Consider the following 22,908-nt stretch of genomic DNA (forward strand, 5'->3'; position numbering starts at 1 on the left):
TAGTTTTCACTCGAACTGCTCCATTGCTAAAGACTTCATCAATCTCATATGGCCCAAGCCAATGAGTTTGAAACTTTCCTTTGAAGTCTTTGAATTTTGAATCAAACAATAGAGCCCAATCTCCTTTCTGAAACTTTCTTTCTTTGATATGACGATCATGCCATTTAGATCTTTGATGCTGAACTAGATCAGTCCTTAGAATTGCATCTTGTCTTATTTCATCTAGTTCATTTAGCTGGTCCATTCTGTGTCTTTGAGCTTCTGAGAGGCTCATTCCCAATTGGACTGCCATCTTGAAGGTCTTGATTTGGAACTCAATAGGAAGCAGGACTTCCTTCCCATAAACAAGTTCATAGGGAGAATGTCCTGTTGTGTTCTTCCATGTAGTCCTATAGGCCCATAAGGCTTCAGGGAGCCTTTCCGCCCAATCTCTTCTATGAAGATGAACAGTCTTGGTGATAATGCCTTCAAGAACTTTATTGGTAGATTCCACTTGACCATTAGATTGCGGATGGTAGGGAGTAGATGTTCTGTGCTTGATCTTATATTCCTCCATCAGCTTCTCCATCAAATTAGATGTAAACTGGCTGCCTTGATCTGTCACAATTTCCCTTGGGACACCAAAATGAGTGAAAATGTCCTCAAAAAGAAATTGAACAACTGAATTTTCAGTGGCAGAAGGCAATGCTTTTGCTTCTACCCACTTAGTAACATAATCAGTACAAACCAGTATATACTTCTTTTGCTTTGATGGTGGATTAATTGGTCCAACGAAATCTAGAGCCCATTTCTCAAAGGGTTCGATGCATACCTGAGGCTGTAGAGGCATTTCATTTGAAGGAGTTGGTTTCCAACTCTTTGGCAGTTGTCGCACCTTCTAACATACTGCTTTGCATCTTTAAAGAGAGAAGGCCAATAATATCCTAGAGAAAGGATTTTATAGGCTGTCCTCTTGTCAGCAAAGTGCCCGCCGCAAGGTTCATCATGACATGCCTTAAGGATGTCAGGCATTTCATCTTCCCGAACACACCTTCTGATTATACAATCTGGCCCTGTTTTGAACAATTCATTAGAAATCCAAGAATAATGTGAACTCTCCCGAATGATTTTCCTTTTCTCATTAGGAAATAAGTGTAGAGGAAGCTTCCCTGTAACAAGATAATTAGCCATATCTGCATACCAAGGAGTCTTGGTAGTCACTGCAAACAAGTATTCATCTGGAAACTTATCTTCTACTGGAGAATCCTCATTAGTGTTTTGGATTCTAGACAAGAAATCAGCTACTGTGTTTTGCTTTCCAGGTCTATCTAACACAGTAATGTTGAATTCTTGTAAGAGTAAAAGCCATCTTGTAACTCTACCATTAGTGACAGGTTTGTTCATTAAATATCTTATGGCTGAGTGATCAGTATGGATAAAGGTTTCATAGCCGGTTATGTAATGTCTAAACTTGTTAATTGCATGTACCACAGCTAAGAACTCTTTTTCTGTAACAGTATAATTTAACTCAGTAGGAGTCAAATTCTTACTTGTGTAATAAATGGCATAAGGGATCAAATCCTTTTGTCCCAAAACAGCTCCTAGAGCTATATCTGAAGCATCAGTAGAGATGTGGAAAGGGAGTTTCCAATTTGGCCCCCTTAAGATGGGTGCTTCAGATATTCTAGACTTTAAAGCTTCAAAGGCAGATTGACACTCAGGATCCCATTTAAACTCACAGTCTTTGGTAAGCAATTTGAAAAGAGGAGATGCTATCCTAGTGAAGTTTTCAATAAATCTTCTGTAATACCCAGTAAACCCAAGAAAACTTCTAACATCCTTCTGGCAATTTGGAACAGGTAACTTAGAGATGACTTCAACTTTGGATTTATCAACCTTGATCCCATCTCCTGAAATATGATGTCCTAAAACAATCCTTTCAGTAAACATCATAAAACACTTTTCATGACTTAAAGAAAGATTTGTTTCCTTACATCTTACCAGTACTTTTTCCAAATTTTCCAAAGCTTCTTCAAATGTATTACCATAAACTGTGAAATCGTCCATGTATACCTCTACACAATCATGAATCAGATCTGAAAAGATTCCTAATACAGCCCTTTGAAATGTAGCAGGTGCATTGCACAATCCAAAAGGGAGTACTCGGTAGGCAAAAGTTCCCCAAGGACAAGTAAATGTGGTTTTGTCTTGATCTTCAGGTGCTACCTGAATTTGATTGTACCCACTAAAACCATCCAAGAATGAGAAATACTTTTTACCTGCTAAGGTGTCTAGTACCTAATCAATAAAAGGTAAAGGAAAATGATCCTTTAAGGTTGCCTTGTTCAATTCTCGATAATCAATGCAAACTCTCCATTTACCATTCTTTTTGGGCACTATAACCAAGGGAGAAACCCATTGGCTATCTGAAATAGGGTAAATGAAGTTTACCTTGAGCAATTTCTGGAGTTCTTCTTTCACGATTTCCCTAAGGTATGGATTCATCCTTCTTTGTGGTTGCCTAATAGGTCTGCTATTCTCTTCAATGTAGATGTGATGAATACAAGTCTTAGGATCGATTCCTTTCATGTCAGTGTATTCCCATGCAAAGGCAGTGAAATGTTTTTGCAACAGTTTAGTTAATTCTTCTTGTTGTGGTCTTCCCAAGTTTTTGTTAATGTTTAATGTTTTTCCTGGGAGGATTTCAACTGTAGAACTACCAAACTCTTCCATTGAGAAGAGAGACATTTGTCTAGAGGAGAGATATTCAATGTCTGCATCTATCTGAAAATGTTCAGAGTCATATTCTAAAGATACTTCAAAATTTCTAATGTATTTAGAATTTGACTATCCTCACTGATCTCATAGATGGTTAGAACTGGTTGTATAGTATCTTCATCCTCTACCCATTCATCTTCTCCTATTTCTGTTATAGCTTTTGCTGGGGGATACAAGTTGAATTTCTTGGTGGAATTACCATCTGATATATACATGTCCCCAGACCTACAACTTATGAAAGCGTCAGCTGTGGCCAGCCAAGGTCTTCCTAAAATAAGAGGATGTCCTCCTAGATTGTTCTTGGGAGTTAAAATCATAAAATCAACTGGATACTCCCAAGAATCTAGAGAGACTGGAATATCTTCCAATACACCATCAGGTTTAATGATTGATCTATCTGCAAGCTGCAGCAAAGTAGGTGTAAAGAGAAGATTAGGAAGCTTTAACTGATCCATGGTCTGTCTACTCATGATGTTGATCGCGGCTCCTAAGTCAATCAGAGTATTTGGGATTTCAACCCCATTAATATGAGTTTTGACAATAGGACTACCGGGATCCACATACTTTTGCATGGTAATTTTTCCCATCATAATGTCTGCAATTTTTCCAACTAGGTGTATCCTTTTGGTATCTCTGGTTCTTTTTACTGTTTTCTTCAAACTCAACTCCTTTATTGTCTTCGCTAGAATGGGAATTTCCTTAATGGCTTGTAACAAGGGGATCTTGATACATACATTCTTCAATTCATCTAGGAAGTTATAGTCAGGCACCCATATCTGCTTTTCCACCCCTTTGTCAATTTGCAATCTTTTAGGAAAGGGAGGTGTAGCTGCAGGTGTAGGTTGCTCAATTATGGGAGTTGTAGAAGTTGATTCTTTTTCTTTTTGGATATTTTGGTTTTGAAGTGATACTTCAGAACCTTTATTGACTTTGAGAGATTCCTCCTCAGAAATGCTTGGTTGTTGAACACTTGTAGAAGGTTGATCTAAGACTCTACCTGATCTAAGTTGTACTTCATTGAGAGGAACAACCATATAGGTAGGGAATGGTTGACCTTCCATCATGTAAGCATTTTGAGGGTTCCTATTATTTGGATTTGGTAATGACTGAGAGGGAAGTTGATTTGATTTCTGCTGGGATTGAAGTGCTAATTGAGAATTTTGATTTTATGGAGGAGGTTGTTGTTGTTGAGGGTATGGCAATGATAGTTGTTGACCTTGGTTTGGAAGTTGTGGAGCTTGCTGATTCTGAAATGATGGAGGATATTGATAGAATTGTGCAAATCTCCCATAAGGATTTTGCATGCTTTGCATCCATGCTTGGAAAGCATTTTGAGGTTGAGGCCAAGGTTGTTGCCAAGGATTCCAACTTGGTTGGGATTGAGAATTCATAGAGTTGTTAAACCCCTGATTCTGTTGTCCTTGCCAAGGTCTCCTTGCAATAAAACAGAGAGATTCAAGTGTATCTGGATCCTCTTGAAAGACTGCTTTGAGGCCAGGAATTGAGGGACAATCCTTGGTCTCATGAGTTTCTGAGCAAATTACACATGTTTCTACAACGTGTGAATCTAAGGGACATTCCCTTAAAGCATGTTTCTTTCTACATTTCGGGCAAAAGATAGCCAAAGCCTCAGCTTCTGATTTTTGTTTATTGTGAATCTTAAGGGTATCAAGTTGTTCACTAAGACTCCCTAAGATATCAGTTTTAAATTCATCAAGCATATTGCCGATTTCAGCCCTACTCACTGATCCTGTTGCAGATTTATTCGCCCTAAGGAGAGAAGGATCTCTAGGCCCTTTTTGAGTTTTTGATTTGCCCCTTGAGAGATGGATACAAAGTTCTGCTATGTCATTGAGAGAAAGTTGAGAAATATCCCCTTTCCCCATCATGTTTAAGATGTCTATCCATTCATCCCTAATGGCTTTCAATAAGAGGGCTTTTAAGGTCTCTTCATCCAAGGTATTCATTTTTGCTCTTTTCAAGTTATATTGAAACCTTTCAAGTAAATCTTCTAGACTCTCATCTTCTTTTTGTATCATTTTAAAAACCTCGTCCTTGTGATTAGTAGGCATGCAATAGTCTAAATACCTATCCAAAAATGTCTGTTTCATCTCATCCCAAGTCCTAATGGATTGAGTGAGTAACCCCATGAACCATTTCAAGGCTTGATCCTTCAGTGTTGAAGGGAACAACTTGAGTTTCTGAGAGTCATCCAGGTAGTCATAAGTTCGACACACCACTTCAAACTCAAATAAGAATGTTTCAGGGTCCTCAGTCCTTAACCCATGGAAGTTAGGGAGGACAGATGGTGATATGTTTTTCATGGTGGCTCGGGAATCCTCATTAACAATGGGAAACCCAAATGAATTATCCCCATTTCTATTTCCTCCTCCAATGGGACCTCTACCTCCATTATTGTTATTGTTATTTCCTCCTCCTCCTCTACCTCTACCTCTACCTCCTCCTTCTTCCTCTGCCATGATGATTCTCCTAGGGATTTCAAAATCTTCTGGTTCCTCTACAAAAGGTGAATGAGAAGAGATGTCTCCTTCTTCTTCAGATGATTCCAATTCCTCAATTACAATTGGTCTTCCTGTAGGAGAAAGAGAAGAGTCTCTTCCTGGTTCAAAATCAATAGAAGGTGTAGGAGAATCAACTCTTGGCTCTTGAATTCCAGGAATTCTAGGACTAGGAGTTTCGGTTGGAGATAAGGGGGGTGTCTCTTGTCTATCCCTTGAAGCAGATAGACTTGTAAAAATTGAACTTCGAGCTCTAGCTAAAAACCGTCCTCTAGAATCTCTAGCTCTATGCATGTCATTTTTTATTATTTTTCTTCAAGTCAAGTTAATAGTTCTTTTTCTGATCTTCCAGTTCACTCTAGGTGCAAGAAGAGAGCATACTCAAGAAACTACTAAATCAAGAACTTTCTCCTTTCTGATCCTCCAGATCACTTTGAAGTGCAAGAGGAGAGCATACTTGGATAGGTTATTAACCTCTTTCCTTGAAATTTTTTTATGTTTTTTTTTCTAAGTATGGCTACTTAATTTCACTTCCCCGGCAACGGCGCCAAAATGTTTAGTCAATTTAGTGTTCCTAAAGTGATGTCATTAATTGTCAACCCGGGGCTCGTAAGCTGATGAAGTGAAGGTGTACTATATGTACTTAAGCAACCTCTTAGAGTTTTTGTCGTTTGGGGGTGTTGTTTGTGGTTGATTTATCTTCCTAAAATGGAGTAATGATTATAGACAGATGAGTGCAAGTGTGTGAAAAGTGAGTTCTAGATGAGTGAAAGTGTGTGATTGGTGATTTCTAATTACTTGCTGAATTTGTAAAGGAAAAGAACTTGAAAGAAATGAATAACTTGAAATGACTTGAAAGCAAATGACCACGTTCTAATGGCATTAGTCTCTACCCATATTGCTGCAAATAAAAGAAACAAGAAAATCACTTCAAGGACTGATGATAATGGTTATCTCTTCCTAACTCCCTGCTTCTACCACATAGTACTGTGTAAAACACGATTAGGAAGTAGCTGAAAACAAATCCAAGAATTGATAAAAACTCTAAATGACAAATTATAACACTACTAAGCCTTTTCCATCATACTGCTTCCTACATATGTGATTATGTGTAACAAGTGGAAAAAGTATTAGTGCCACAAGCCAAGACTACTTAAAAACAAGCTGCAATTAATTAGTGTTCTGTTCTCTTGAAAGATAAACCATTCATGATAAAGAGAGCATAAATTAGTTAGCATCCAACTTGTAAAACTAAGCTAAAACTAATCTAGAAAACAGAGTAAAAAGGGCACCATTACGAATAAGACAACTGCAACTACCATTAGATATTAAAGCAAATACAACACACTCAATCCCGGGTAAAAAACTTGCAAAGAAGCAAATTTGATCAGTGAAAATAAAGGCTGCAGCAATGAAAAGAAATCAAGCTGTACATAACTCAAGAAAAAGAAATGCTGTATGTGAAATAAGGAAATTGCAGAAGTATAAACATGAAATACTTATACAAGGGCAGTCATGAACGGGGGCCCTCCATCCATACAACCCACAGAAAACTCAGATGCTCTAAAACTTCAAAACAACATTGTTTCCATTACTTCATATGCAGAAATACATAGTCAAAAGTGCTGGAACAGCTCTATAAAAACAGAGTTCAGAAAAGTGCTAAAATTCTCACAAGTTCATAAACTACAGCAGCTAAAAAGTTAACATAAGCGTACGCAGACGCAAGTATTTATAGGCATCTGCAAGATGGCCTAATGCGTAAAGCATAAAAACAGAAAATAAACTGAATGTCATGCGTATTAAAGGTGCAGTGAACACGTCATGTGCTTCATGGTCGAGCTGGAGGTCCTGGTCGTTATGGGCAATGAATCCAGCATTGGATCATGTTCCCCACGACTTACAAAACATGGACAAGTCATCTTTTCCACCGACGTGACCAAACAGCTTACGCATCAACGTTAAGCTACCTTTATTTGACCGTAACTTGACCCCCTTTGACCGGAGGTACAGATGACGTGGCTGGCTGAACTGATGGCACAGGAACCTCGAGCACATATATTCCAACATGCCCACGTGGCTCGTTCTGCAAAATAGCACATGGAACCTTGAGATCAACAAAATGGCTGCGGGATCATCAGATGGCTGCGGAATCAGCGGATGGCTGCGGAATCAGCAGATGGCTGCGGAATACCTGTAAGTATGTCAAAAACTAAACAAAACAATCACCCATTAGCAAAGCTCACTTGATCATGTTTAATGACAACTAATGTAATGATCTGGGTGGAAAATGAGGCAAAAGAGAGAGGAAAGTGATGAAAACAGTAGGTAATGATGGACGATAAGGTGTAAAGTAGAGTCTCTACAAGGCCCATGGGAAGAGAGATCAGTTATGGGAATTTCTATGAGGGACGGATCCATACTTGAGATTGGAGGGAACTTCTTCCTTCCACGGAAGTGTCTGCTTCCCCTATTTTGCTTCCTTCTGACAGTGAGTTTGGGCTAATATGAGGGGAAGCAAGCAAGACAGGTTTATGAATGGTGAGGGGATGCAGATCAAGAGAATTTTTTTTTAGGAGAAAATCCAGGTCACATCCCACTGAGTTTGATGGTGAGGAGGTGGGGGAATTTGGAGGGGTAACAGTGAGGCATGGTTCTTTTCCTTTTAATAGGTGGGATGCCCTGACTAGGAATGGTGAGGGGGAGGGAACATAAGTGATGTGAGATGAAGATGGGACATTGTAAAGAGGGTGTGGAATAGGTAAAGGGGGAGGGACTTCCTGACAATGAAAAGGTTCAGAAGGGGGAGAAAAGATGGGATTATCAGGATCCCTCACCGGTGGTGATCCTGATTTTCTGGGAAAATAGGATGTAGAGGGAGCAATAATCGGAGAAATTCCTCTTGAATTTTGAGTAGGAGATGACTGAGGGGAAGAGAATTTTGAAATACCTGGGAGAGTCGACTTCTGGACAGATGCCTTCCTTAATCTTTCAGCCTCCAACTGTTTTTTGCCGGAAAAATTTGTATTAGATTTTTCCTGAATCTTCCTTCCATGTAGCCAACCACCCGGACGAAAAGGGCAATGCTCTTTAATATGACCAGTTCTGTGACAGGTTGAACAACGAAAAGGGACCCCCCAAAAATCCAACCTCTGCTGCAAATTGATATCACCCCAGTGAAGGTCTATATGTTCAAGAAAACCACCACGGTATTCCTTTTCAATGAGGATCCAGGCCACTCTTTTATCCTTTGCCCCAAGGCATTTCGGGTCCACATAGACAAATTTCCCGATAGCATTCCCAATATCTGTTAATGTCTCCTTTGTCCATAATTCAATTGGGAGGCTAGGTAACTTAACCCATATGAGTTTATTGGAAGGGGTGTTATGCAGAGGATTATATCCAATATACCAGTGATGAAGAGCCAGGAAGCTCTTACCATGAACCCATGGTAGGGTTCGAATTGTCTCAAGGTCCTCCATACTCAGAAAGTGGAAACTATACCAATTTTTCATAAGTCTGACAATGGTAGGAATATATCCTAGTAAAGATTTCCATTTGGATCCAAGCCAATTCCTCATCTAGGGGTCGTCCATATTGGGGAAATACCAACGCCCAACTAGAGCACGTTTCTGAACGCTGGAAATTCTGTCAGAGAGGGTCACACTATCAAGGTTGATGGCAGGGGGGGCAGGATGGTCTTTATAGGATGCTGCTTGTGTTTACGTTGTGGTAATTCACATTCGCCACCATGATAATGACGTGCTAGAATGGTTGATGGGGAAATAATTAATTCGGTTAGCGTAGTCTGCCAGTCACTCGGGATACATTGTCCACCGTCGAGCGTTTCTGCTTCAATGGTTGCACGTATCAACGCGGATGACGCAGACACATCAAACATTATGTCCTCAGGCTCGAGAAAGGGAGCCAGGGCGTCAGCAACCCTGACGGATGATGTAATAGATCCAAGTGTGTGGGATCAAGTGCAGCCAGATGCTGTTTGCAGAGCTAAAAAAGGAAAAGGACACATCCCATATTACGAGGGGAGTGTTCGAGTGAGGTGAAATATTTCCCGTTAGAAGAAAGCTGACAAAATCTAGGAAAACATCATGAAATATCGGCTAGAAAAAGATAAGAAGGACTACTAAAGTACTTTTTTGCTGACATAACACTGGGAAAAAATGTGCGGAGTCGGAAAAAGGAAAGAGATGTGAACACCGCTGATGTCACTGGGAGATATTAGCAGTGGGGAAATAGGATTCGTAACATTCATCCAGCCCGCGGTCCCTTTACGGTCAACACGCGTCCACCCACACGCCAGAAAACAGGAAAAGCAATCACTGGAAGTATTTTCCGTCATTGGAAAAACCAGAGAGGATGGCCATGTTCACAAAACGAGTCTAACCTTAGTTATCCAGACAAAAAGATAAGGGGAAAAAGCCAGAATGGAAATAGGGTTCAAAAAAGTTAAGCTTTTACGACTCTCGAGAAACTACACAGGCCAAAAGGACTTCCCTGTGGGAGCAGATAGCGAAAAAACTCTCTAAAAATGCTTATTAAAATATTAAGTAGCAACAGTAGCAGCCTTTACATTTACACCGCCAATTTCCAATTCTACACCCAAATCCTAAACAACGCCAAGAAACTATATAGGCATTTGACATCCAAAACCACACATTCCGGCAGAAAGAGAGCTCATAAAATATGGTTTTTAGACGAGCCAAAAACTTGTTATTTAAACAAAAAGACATGCAACCCCAATTCCAGTGGATAAAGAGATTTACAGAGAAAAAAAAAAATCGATTCTTTACTATTTTGTTCAGATATCAGCATATAAGGGACTGCATACCTTATTAAACGATACTCCTGTTAAAAACAAAAGCCGAGCCTTGAAATGTAGTCCTTTGTAAGCCGTCCAAACCACGAAAGTTGAGAAGATATGTTCCTTGCCATGACCACATGATCGGAAAAACCAGTGAAAAAAACAAAAACCGAGAGGAAAGCCGGAAGATGACGACGGTAGATATCAGGAGAAAAATAGCTAGGTATAAGCCAGAAAAGGGGAATACAAACAGGGTGGAGAGACTGTGGCGGAAAACTTGAAAAAATAAGGAAAAACTGAACGAGAGGGTGAAAGACAGATGATGGAACAGAGGTCTATGGAGGATTATAGAGCTGGAACCTCATTTCAAAAGAAGAAATGGGCAAAGACTGGAGCCACCCTCAAGCAAGGATGTTTATACTCACACCCTACCGTGGAAGTTGATTTTCCAGTGCCAAGATGTTTTAGCGCGTAGCAAAAAGTCCCGACACGTATCGGATGCAAAGAAGGCCTTTGTAAGAGGTTCGGCTGCAGATCCAGCTATGGTCTCAACCGCTTTCAGGATTGTCCAATGCGCTGCTTCATTTTGGACACCTTTCAGTCATACCTTTTCCATTTGTCTCAGCAATGGTCTGGGCACTAGTCTCGGCACCGGTCTCAGTGGTGGTTTCGGCATTGGTCTCGACACTGGTCTCGGCAATGAAAACGGATGGCTATTGATGCACAGTCAACTAATGTACACTTTGTTCATAGCTTAAGAGAAAATGGAGTCTTTGTATGATGACATTGGGAAATCTTTATACATATGCTATGATTCCTCCCTTCAAATTATTTTTATCGCAAACATTAAAAACCTTGACTTGAATAAACCCACCTATTCTACGATTTCTAACATAAAACGAAAATGAAGAATATGCACATAGATCTCCACCTTGAATTTTAATTGCTCCAAAAATAATAAATCCCGAGTTAAATTAAATCTATGCCAAGGATTGCACACCCATAACATCCAAAACGCCAAACGTCACAAGAAACCTATTTCAAGATTACAAACATACTTTAAGAAACCTTGTTTTTTCTCCAAAGGCTATCATTACCATTACCCACACCGCCACGGGAAATATGGTTGTAGCCAAATTTAGTGACATTAGGGAGTCATGCTCATGCTAGGAGAAGCCTTAACCATGTACCTAGTCGCCATCGCCATCATGAAATACGTAAGCAACTCCACCTTGGCTATTCTTATCCATGCCTGCCATCTCATCATCTGCACAAACCCTTAGAAGATTGAATATTTGCAAAGTGTAGAACACGGGGGCCATGGTTGGCCAGAGGTTGTATGACATGGGCCGCTAGGAGCCTCCCACCTCCACCCATGAATAACCCGTAGGGCCTCCAGGACTTCCCATTAGGATGCAACCCGTACACTTGCAAAACATACTCCTCCTTTGCAAAGAGTGCGGTAAATATGATACCCCAAGCCCCACAACCACCGTGGAGTTGCGCGGCCTCTAGTAGCGGGTCATCATACTTCATCATGGCAGCCAGGTTGTTGAAGCCTATCAACACCCATGCCTAGACAAACCCACAAACAATGGCGGCCCATGGCTCCACCATGGAGCACCCGCCCGTGATCGCCACAAATCCACGAAGCAACCCGTTGCACACATACAACACATTCTAATGCCCTGTTAGAAGCCTACGCCCAAACAACATTTTCAAAGACACAGAGCACCCTGCAAGAGTGGTCGTGACAACTGTCCTGCCAATCGCTGTCCACTGGCCATCCATGTAAGTTGTAACTACCCACTCCCAAACTCTAGGGCACCAAGATCTTGACAAATTACCCTGCATTGATCCAAACCATAACAAAAAGGTTTTGAACACCATCAATGTGGCACTGTGGCCCCGCATCACGTTTCACTTCCCCTCGTGGTTATATCGGCCCCTCAGTAAGCGCTCCCCACAAACTGACGACCCAATCGACCATGTGAACGACCCCACTGTCGGCAAAGTCATAGACTCCGCTTCCAAAAAGCAAACCACTGGCTTTTGAAGCGCTGAGCCAACCATCAGGGGACCACATCCAATGCGAAACCATTGGGTAGACGAACCACATGAGAATTGAACTGTAGATCAAGTACACCGTGAACTGCGTGCGCTCTGCGATAGATCCACTGGTGATCCCGTGGCCGCGATAGCGAACGCTCATTGCTATAGAAAATATGCATAATCATACTAGAAGTTTTCATTCGGCATGTCCTTAAGCCCGAAGAAATAATGACCAATGAAGCCATTGGCGTCCTTTCCCCTTCCGAAGGCAAAGGTGAAGCCAAAGAGATAGTAGAAGATGCCGCTAGCAGCCATGTCGAGAACATTGATGAGTATGATGTTCACTGTGTTCTTGGCCTGCACGTAGCCTGCGCATAGCATGGCAAAGACGAGGAAGGCCTAGAAGAGCAGGTACGTGGTGTCCACGCCGCGGCTCGTGGCAGATGTTGGGTATACGACCAAAGTCCCACATTGACTAGAAGTGGGGAGAATCATGGGTATATAAGGACGGACAAATATCTCCATTGGTATGAGGCCTTTTGGGTTAAAGCCCAAAAACAAATCCATGAGGGCTTAGGCCCAAAATGGACAATATCATACCATTGTGGAGATATGTGGTGTCCAGAATCCTTACAAGTGGTATCGGAGCCAAGTTCTAAGTTAGCCAAGTGGATGAATCCTTGGAATGCCGAACAAAGGTGGTGAGCCCCAGTAATATCACAATGGGATACGTGGATGAGCTCGGTTAGAGCAAGCTCTCGAGGCAGCTGGTGCTTCCATGTAAGGCGTGTGCTTCCAACGCATTAGAGCGGAGAATCCTGGTTGGTAAAGAGTGGATGGATGGATAATCATTTGAGGGGAGGCTCGATGGTCCTTTGTTCGAGTGGAGGATTGTTGGGTATACGACCAAAGTCCCACATTGACGAGAAGTGGGGAGGATCATGGGTATATAAGGATGGAGAAATATCTCCATTGGTATGAGGCCTTTTGGGTTAAAGCCCAAAAACAAATCCATGAGGGCTTAGGCCCAAAGCGGACAATATCATACCATTGTGGAGATATGTGGTGTCCAGAGTCTTTACAAGTGGTATCAGAGCCAGATTCAAAGTTAGCCAAGTGGATGAATCTTCGGAATGCCGAACAAAGGTGGTGGGCCCCGGTAATATCATGATGGGATCCGTGGATGAGCTCAGTGAGAGCAAGCTCTCGAGGCAGGTGGTGCTTCCATGTAAGGTGTGTGCTTCCAATGCATTGGAGCGGAGAATCCTGGTTGGTAGAGAGTGGACAGATGGATAATCATTCGAGGGGAGGCTCAATGGTCCTTTGTTCGAGGGGAGGATTTTTGGGTATACGACCAAAGTCCCACATTGACTCAAAGTCGGGAGAATCATGGGTATATAAGGACGGACAAATATCTCCATTATTATGAGGCCTTTTGGGGTAAAGCCCAAAAACAAATCCATGAGGGCTTAGGCCCAAAGTGGACAATATCATACCATTGTGGAGATATGTGGTGTCCAGAATCCTGTAGAGAGTTGGTCGGGAACAACGTGCAACTTGTTGCAGAAAAAGTCTTTGGCCGTGCCGTTGAGGAGGTTTGGAGAGCCTCCAGCTCAAGAGCTGTGAAGGTGTAGCTTGAGCTAGACATGGCGGATGGGCGGGGTTCGAATAGGCGACAAGGAATTCTAGTCGGCAGAAGTCAAATCCAAGATTCGAGAGGTATGAAACTTGAACAGCAATACTCAGTGAATTCGAAATTTAAAGAGGATGGAATTGGAGACGAAGTGAAATACGAACTTTAAAGGCCCAGGATTCGAGCCTGGAGAAGTGAAAGACAGAGTCTCGACGTGTAAATTTCGAACCGGGAGAACTGATATACGCGTCTCAAAGGGATGGGATCTGAATTAGGGAAAGTGAAATGCGATGTTTAAAAGCTACGGGATCGAAGCTAGGAGAAGTGAAATACCAATTTAATTTAAAAGGACGGGATTTGAACTGGAAGAAGTGAAGTACGCGGTTTAAAGGAATGAAATTAGAACCGAAAGAAGTGAAACACGCACTTTGAAAAACGGGATTCAGACATGGAGGAGCGCAATACGATTTCTCATAGATAAGATTCCAACAGGGAGAAGCATAATACGAGGTCTTACAGGCACCAGATTCGAATTAGGAGAACTGAAATAGGAGCTTTGAGATTTGAGGGATTAAAACAGGGGAAACTTAAAAACTTAGGCTTGAGAAGGACGGGATTCCAATTTTCAGAGCAAGAGAATTGAATTCCGATCTGAGAGCCTCGAACCGATGAGATTCGAACATGCGATGCGCAATGCTCACTGGGAGAACTAAAATGTGAACTTTGGGATGTTTAGATTCGAACATCCGACTGCTTGGGCGAAAATGAACACAGATTGAGCTTCCACTAGGCTACATGCGAACTTGTAGTGCAAAATTCGAACCAGAACAGGAAGCGACTCGAGACCAGTGAGGAGTTCGATGAGAATCGCCGCCAATCACAAACATTATATAGATGTATATTCCCTCTGAGATCAAGATTCATAGTACACAGGCCTCGCCATTTTGTCCGAAATGTCGGCTAACATACTCATTTCTGCGGTGAAAGGAAAAGAATATAATAACATGACCTAACAGGAAACGCTCGTTCTGGTCGCAGTATCTTGAGTAAAATAAGGAGGAACCTAAATTATTGCAGTGATTATACAAAAAAAATGTTGAGTTTTGTTGGTCAACTATAATTATTATAATCTTAAAACATAGAAAGAGATAAATATAACGGAAGTGGAAATAAATAGATATGGAGTTGTCTATAATGCGACTTTTTGAAGATTCCGGTGACGGAATCCGGCGGAAGAAATTGAGATTAAATCTTGATTTGTTGCGGTTAAAATGGTTTTTTAACTGCATATTTGGATTCAGCACCCTCGAAAACCCCTGGGACGCTTTCATTGTGCAGAAACTAGCTATCAAACTTGCGATTCCAATAAATTCCTGGCGGATTTCGACCGGAAAAACCAGCCGGAAAGGCTTTCAAAAAGTCGCGTTATAGACAACTGCAATAGATATGTTTTACGAAACTGTTTATGAGATTCGATATTTTCATGGAATGGTTAGATTTTTATTTTTTAATATTTGTCATATTCTCACAGTTTTCTTGTTTGACATCTTCAATTTATATCGCAACCATTGTTAACTTTTGCATTGTTTTGTTTTTTTAATGTTTGCCTCGCTGAAGGGTTTTATTGGGGACTAATACCATATCAAGTGGTTTCATAATGGGGATATATATTGAGGAAAAAATGACATAATATATCGCTGGATATATAGAGGGTAAAAGGTTTTTATATTAGAATGTATAAAAAATGGAGTTCAAAGTTAATGAAAAATATAAAAGGATATAAAAAAATGTTAATGAAAAAATGAATACCTACAATATTTAGTAGAAGCAGGGGTTTTTTAAATTGGGAATGTGTACTGAATTTGTATGGTAGGGGTTAAACAATGTGATTTTAAGAGGTATTTTCTAATATATAACCAAATTAAAGGTATTGTTTAATATGCCACGAACTCACGTGATATACCAACAGAAATCCATTGAGTGAAACCCTATGATGTGGCCATTAACTTAATTTTGTCACATTTTTTTACAAATTATCTTTTCTCTCTCGACAGAACTCATTTTAGTCTTAGCCAATTTGCATTTTAGTATTTATTTTTAGGAAAAAAAAAATATTAATTTATCATATATTAGGACTTATAACTTAATTATTTCTCACTTTTATGGATTTCGAAAATAATGATGTGTCAGGTTTGTGGCCTTTGGCTTTCAAAAATAATGTTCAAGCGTCACTCTTGCCCACGCCTACGACTGTATTGTTTCCCAAAATATAATTTAAATAATGTTATAAAAGATATTCGTTGATGTATATGGCTATTGATATATTATTTATACTAAATATTAATACTTGCAATGTCTTTTTCACGACGGAATCAAAGATGACGGTGGGTTAGTAGTTGCGTACATTGAATCACATACGTACAATGATGATAACCATGAGATTTTTTTATTGGTTAATATATATATATATATTTTTTAAATTTTTATTTATTATTTATTTATTGGGGTATTTTAAGTTTTATAGAATTTATTCGTTAAAGATTTTAATTTTTAATTTTTTTTTTATTATTATTATTGTGGTGATGTTATTGGTAATGATTTTATTTTATTCTTGTTTTTGGTAGAGTTTGGTGTTTAGTGGAGGTTTGGTGTTATTTTTGTTCTTGAGTGATTTAGCTAGGGTTTTATGTAGTCTTTATTCTAGGCAACGAAGAGTAGTCGATGTTTTGATATAATGTTTTTGCATAGCATTAAAGGTAACGAGTATTTTCGATTTTAAAAGGGTTTGTATTGTTCATTTACTAGGGTTTACATTTGTTGTTGTTGTTGGTCAAGTAAAGTTTGGTGTTTTCCAAATATTTGGAATTCATTGTATCCTATTGTATTTGACCTATTATTGATTCTTGTGGATGTTGTTGGCAATGGGTTCTATTACGTTGTTGTTCATCATGGCTTAAACTAGTGGAGTTTGACATTTGACAAAGGTTTGGCACTCTCCATGTTCTAGCACAATTTTCCCTTCAATTGTTGTTGTGGATGTTGCTTGTAGTGAGTTTTACATAATTGTTATTCAAGGTCTTTAGGGTATCGAACCTTACATACACCAATGCTACATTTTTCACCTATAGAGCTTGGTATTTTTATGTTGGGTCCATTGTTAACAAGGTTTGTGTTGGTGTGACAATGTTGGATTCCAATGTATTGTTGTTCGGAGTTGTATGAAAGTGCTAGTTTTTATTCTATTGGTTATATGCCCATAGACATTTAGTAAAATAATGCATATGAAAAACACTATTGTGCTTGTTTGCACTTGTGTTGTTAGTCATTGTTTGATATGTTTGAAGGAATAATATCTTCCAAAATGGTTGTGTTTTATGGATTGCAATATATAACAACTTCTATTAGGGATAACTAGTAAATTAGAAGTCTAATATTTGCTACCATTGCCTTCAAGCAATATTTATAGAAAACTATACTCATTTGTTAGATAACAATTTCATGAAGAAAGTGTCCACGACAAGAATCACAATGTTTATAATGAATGTCAATATTAAAAAGAACTCATTGAGACTACTTGTTTTTTAGAATTTAGATGTTCATGGTTGCTTTTTTTATTGTGACAATATACCTTTTGGTATATCAATTCAATGGTTCTTGCAAGTTAATAATTACATAAATTCTCTTCTTAGATATAAGGGTAGTTTTTCAGTTATTGAAAACTAATTTTCTTTTAAATAAATGTGGCCTTAGTATCTCGTATACATTTAGATCTCTACTATAGTTATAGCTTTGTGCCAAAAAAATGGTGTTTCAAAAACCAATTGCAATAGTGCCTCTTTCATGGTGTGAAAGAAAATTGTATTTAGCAAGGTTTTTGTGTTAAACAAATTGAAAAAATTAGTATCAATGTTAACAAAGTTTAGTATATCAAATGATACATTGTTTTCATTGTTTCCTTTATACAATGTAATAGAAATCTATAAATATTTGTCTAAACTTTGTCCCATATCAATTCATTTAAAAAATAAACAACAATAAAAAAATTGATGAAAGATAATAACAACTTTTTCATTACTAAAATCCTAGCCATTCTTGATACACAACTCCTCAATGTAGTGGTGGCTATAGTTGTCTCTAGATCAACATGATGACTTAGATTCCATGTATGCTTTACTGAAACACCTTTTGGCCTTCATTCCGAATCTTTTTTTTTTAAAGAATATGACACTCATAAACTTGTTGTATTGTTGTTCTAAGTTAAATTAACACAATAAATCCTTTTGATGATTACAATGTGAACACAATGGAGCCTTGAATGTTTGGAATTAATGTATTCCCTCTCATTTGCAAGTGGGAAATTCTATTTTCTTATTTGTTTCATATGATTTGATTTTGCATAAGTTGCATTACAATTTATCACTCTTTTTGCACAATATCTATATCATTTATGACTTTATTATTTTCTAATTCCATATTCATATACAACATTAAGTGTTTTTCTTTACCACATATTTATTTTTATTTATATATATTTCTATAAATTTTTTTACCTCTTGTTAATCTACAACGCTGTTATTATGACGTGTACAATTATTCATACATGCTTCTACTATACAAAAATCTAGCTAAAATATCATTGTTGTTTGTTTGTTTGTTTTGACATTGTTTCTCATTTCTCTACTAAAATTATTTGGTTATATAATTACTTCCTTGCAATATCATTGGTCTAAGTGAAAAAAGGAAATAAAATTAAATAAAGCACCATAGGGGTGAATTCATGAAGATGGGTTACACTTTTGGGCCAAATGTGGCAATCAAATTTCAATTTTTTCTTCTTTTATCGAATTGAAGCCCTCAAACTTCATATAAGCATTGTGAATTGTAAATTTTAGGTATGTACTATGCTAGAGAAATTTATTTCAATTTTCACAGTTTGCTCAATATCTTTTCCAGATTAGCAATCACATCAGCATTAAGTAAACTGTAGATAGAACATAAATATAAATCGCAGAAGATAAGCCAAGACAAGAGGACACAAGATGTGGCGCTAGCTAGGGACAAACCCCAATGTGGGGAAACCCTTGATCAATTCTTCTTATATGTTCTTCATTAGTTCAGCAGAGACGGAGAGAGATAACACGTTTACAACAGAAGTCAACACTTTGACTTATCTAGATAAGAGCATAGATCATCTCTAAGAAGATGATACATGAGATCAGTTGAAGACATGCGGCTTCAACTGATTCTCCAAGGTGACTCTTTCACCTATCGTTGTGCTGCATTTTGTCATCATGCTGCACCCATCATCACTATGTTGCATCTCATCACGCTTCATTAATCATGACTGTACCCATCACTGTACTGCATTATGTGTCATTGTTGCACCATGTTGCCATCCCGACCTATGTGTTGGTTGTACCTTGCTTACTTGTTGTCCTTAGCATGCTTGTTGTTGCATGCTAGTTGTCCCTTGCATGCTAGTTGTAACATTGCATTCTTGGTGTATTTGCTACTAAGTACCATACAACTGTCCCAATGTTAGTTAGTTATCCCTTGCATACTGCCCTCCTTCGGAGACAGATGCTCCAACTGTTCCGGCAATTCCGTCTTTTCCAGCAGTTTCAACTTTTCAGGTAGTTTCAGCTTTTTCGGCAGTTCCGACTTTTCCAGCTTTTCCGACAGGTCCGGCTTTTCCAACAGTTCTGACTTTCTGGCAGTTCCTGCTTTTCCGGTAGTTCCAGCTTTTCTAGCAGTTCCGACTTTTCTGACTTTTCCAGTAGTTTTGGCTTTTCCAACAATTCCGTCTTTTCTGGCTTTTCTAGCTTTTTCGGCAATTCCAACAGTTCCAGCTTTTCCAGATTTTCCGGCTTTTCCAGCTTTTCCAGCATTTTCGGTAGTTCCAGCTTTTTCGGCAGTTCGGGCTTTTCTATCTTTTTTAGCTTTTCCGACTTTTTGAGCAATGTAGAGCTTATTCTCCCATCATTGCATTTAGATCTAGGGAATGTTATCTAGGGCAACGCATACCCTAAGGCACTCCCTCTAGCTCTCATCTTCATCAAACCCAAAACAAGATGAAGTGAGATCACAAGAGTGAGTGTGTGTGTGACAAATGACTTCAAGTCCTCTTATATTTATACTAAAATGTAGAAGTTGAATAGACATGACTATTGGACTTCTGAGCCTACATAATTTGCTGGCCAACTTGACAATTTGTCCATAATCAAAATAAATTCATATCTTCATAAATACTTATCGGAATCGGATGATCTTTAGATCAATCCTACACCTCTCGATGAGAGGGATCCAAGAAAAATATCAGATGCCATAAATAAGATGACCCACATGGAGTTTGGCCCTAGTTTCCAATTTTAACATTCCCTCTCAACTAGGGAGAACTCCTCTGTTGATCCATATGTCTGACTATACTATCTTTGCTAGTAGTGCCCTGTAATGCTCTATTTTGCTCTAATATGCTGAGCTCTGCTTTGTTTTTCTCTGCTCTGCTCTGCTGAACCATGAAGGAGAAGAATTGACCGAGAATGTCTCATACCATTCTCTACTGACCTGAAGTCAGTTTTATTGATCCCAGATCAATATCACAAGAGAGTGTCTCAAACCACTCATACTAATACCAGATCAGTTTCATTGATCCCAGATCAATGGAGGTCATCCTAGCATAGGGAGTACGGTAGATACAACGATGCGTCCATCAATAGAACTACTATGGTTCCTATCCTCATTTCCCTGCTCATTGATCAGATGAGAGGTACTTCCCATGAGTCCCAGACTACATGGGTAAGATGCCTCGACAGGAGAACGAATCATCCTGTCAGTGGATGCCACAGAGAACGAATCATCCTGGCCCACAGGAGAACGAATCATCCTGTTCCACAGTCACCACAGAGAACGAATCATCCTGGCCCACAGGAGAACGAATCATCCTGTTCCATAGTCACCATGGAGAACAAATCATCCGGGCCCACATGAGAACGAATCATCTTGTTCCATAGTCGCCACGGAGAACGAATCATCTTGGCCCACAGGAGAATGAATCATCATGTTCCATAGTTGCCACGGAGAACGAATCATCCTGGCCCACAGGAGAATGAATCATCTTGTCAGTGGATGCCACAGAGAACGAATCATCATGTTCCATAGTCACCACAGAGAACGAATCATCCTAGCCCATAGGAGAATGAATCATCCTATTCCACACTCGCCACGGAGAACGAATCATCCTGGCCCACAGCAAAACGAATCATCTTGTTCCATAGCGCACCACTAGGGGAGGGTGAGTCGCCCTGAGGTTGTATGTTGCTCCAGTAAGTACTCCAATCCCCACAGAGCTCCCAAATCTCAATGCATGCAACATGCAGGGCCCTTATAAGAAGGTCTCTCAACGACTCCAAGTCATTCGTGAAAGTTACATATTTGACCTTTCCCCGAGGCTTTGACAAAAAATGTCTGGAACTTGTACATCAGTCTCAATGTGATGGAGCCTCCTCACTCATCGACTTACCATATCCCAGATAAGGCAGTATCTGATGTTTATCTGCTAGAGCAATCATCGAATACAAGATTCCTCAATAATCGAATCCCACCTCTGGTTGTCATAGAGAATCACAATAGTATTCATCATGTGTATAGATAGCTCACTTAAGAGCTTCTGCAACCATGCAGCTTCACATGAGATCATACTCGTAGCTGTGTATTCGGTCTCGGCGGTGCTTATAGCAACTGATTTCTACTTCCTACTCATCCATGATATTGAAGTAGAATCCAAAGAGAACCAGTACTGAGAAGTGCTCTAATGATCCTCCACACTACCTGCCCACTCAGCATTCGAATAATCATGTAGTTTCATATTTTTGACAGTGTATCTCAATCCATGAGAGATTGTGCCATGAAGATATCTCATAAGATTCTTGGCACCAATCCAGTGAGGCTCAACCAAATATGAGATCACCATGCTAACTGCAAAACATATGTCCGGACGGAAGTTCACCAAGAACATCAACACGAATGAGTTTATGAAACTCAGAGGCATTTCCAAAATCTGGTCTGACATCACTACCATATAACTTCTGAAAGTTAATATCCTCGAGGTAGTCACCGGCTTGCAGTTTATCATTCCACATTCGGAATCCAACTCCCTCTTACTTCTGCAAATGAAAGGGTCTGCACTTGTCAGAAATAGGTCGTCCTCATGAGGTGCCAATATGAGAGGTCTATCATCCACAACCTTCGGGTAATGGTTTGGATCAGTTTTACTCCTAGTGAATCTCAGCTTCATCAGACAACTATCAATCATCTCATACTACGCCCAAGGTGTTTTTCTTCAAGCCATAGAGGGCTTTCTTCCACCTATATACATGAGATTCTCGATCATGAATCTCAAACTCCTCAGGTTGTTCCGAACCTATGGACCTGCTGCATGAGGGGAATAGTCCCCTTATAATATTTTCCTTCGGTACATCTTAGACATGTACTTTCATGCTCTACTTGAATATAGACATCCCTATCACCATCTAACTCACAGACCTTCGGTGGTATGTGTCAATGGAAATGGTCCCCAGTGGACTTCCTGCAACTTGATACAACCCTGAACTCAAAAACATCTTTGAAAATTCTATTTTCAAACATGTACCTTTCCATCGATGAGTGCCACCCTGAAACCTTTGACTTCCATTGCTGAAATGGACATCAGGTTCTTCTTGCGATTAGGTACATAAAAGAGATTTCATATATGAATTGAGTTACCCTCATTCAATTGAGGGATAACATTCCCTACACCCTTTCCAGGATAGGTGGAATCGACTCTAAGTATAATCCCATGATTGTTTCCATCTCTACCAAATTAGAGAGTGCACCCATCTATCCAATGAAGTGCCTTGAATCACTATAATCAATAAGCCAGATTCCCAAAGAATCTGAAGGAGAGGACCAATACATGATAACGCTTCTTTATCTTATTAGAAACAACATTTGATTCTTCATACCTGGGGTTCCTTGCTTTCTTTGAAGAGTCGAACATTTCCTTGATGACCTGCATTAACTGTCATTCCTTTGATCATTGAAGATGGCCCTGGAATGATGGTTATCTTCATCAAGAGATGTGTCTCTGC

General features: G+C 39.6%; 1 pseudogene; it reads right to left on the reverse strand.

The window, feature by feature from the left end:
* Positions 1-11,245: 11,245 nt before the first annotated feature.
* On the reverse strand, positions 11,246-13,798 carry LOC149211812 (ammonium transporter 1 member 2-like; annotated as a pseudogene).
* Between the last annotated feature and the right edge of the window lie 9,110 nt (positions 13,799-22,908).

Source organism: Pinus tabuliformis, chromosome 1_1 (assembly GCF_031772625.1).
Source record: "Pinus tabuliformis cultivar Carrire ecotype Pingquan chromosome 1_1, CPIR1, whole genome shotgun sequence".
Taxonomy (NCBI): domain Eukaryota; kingdom Viridiplantae; phylum Streptophyta; class Pinopsida; order Pinales; family Pinaceae; genus Pinus; species Pinus tabuliformis.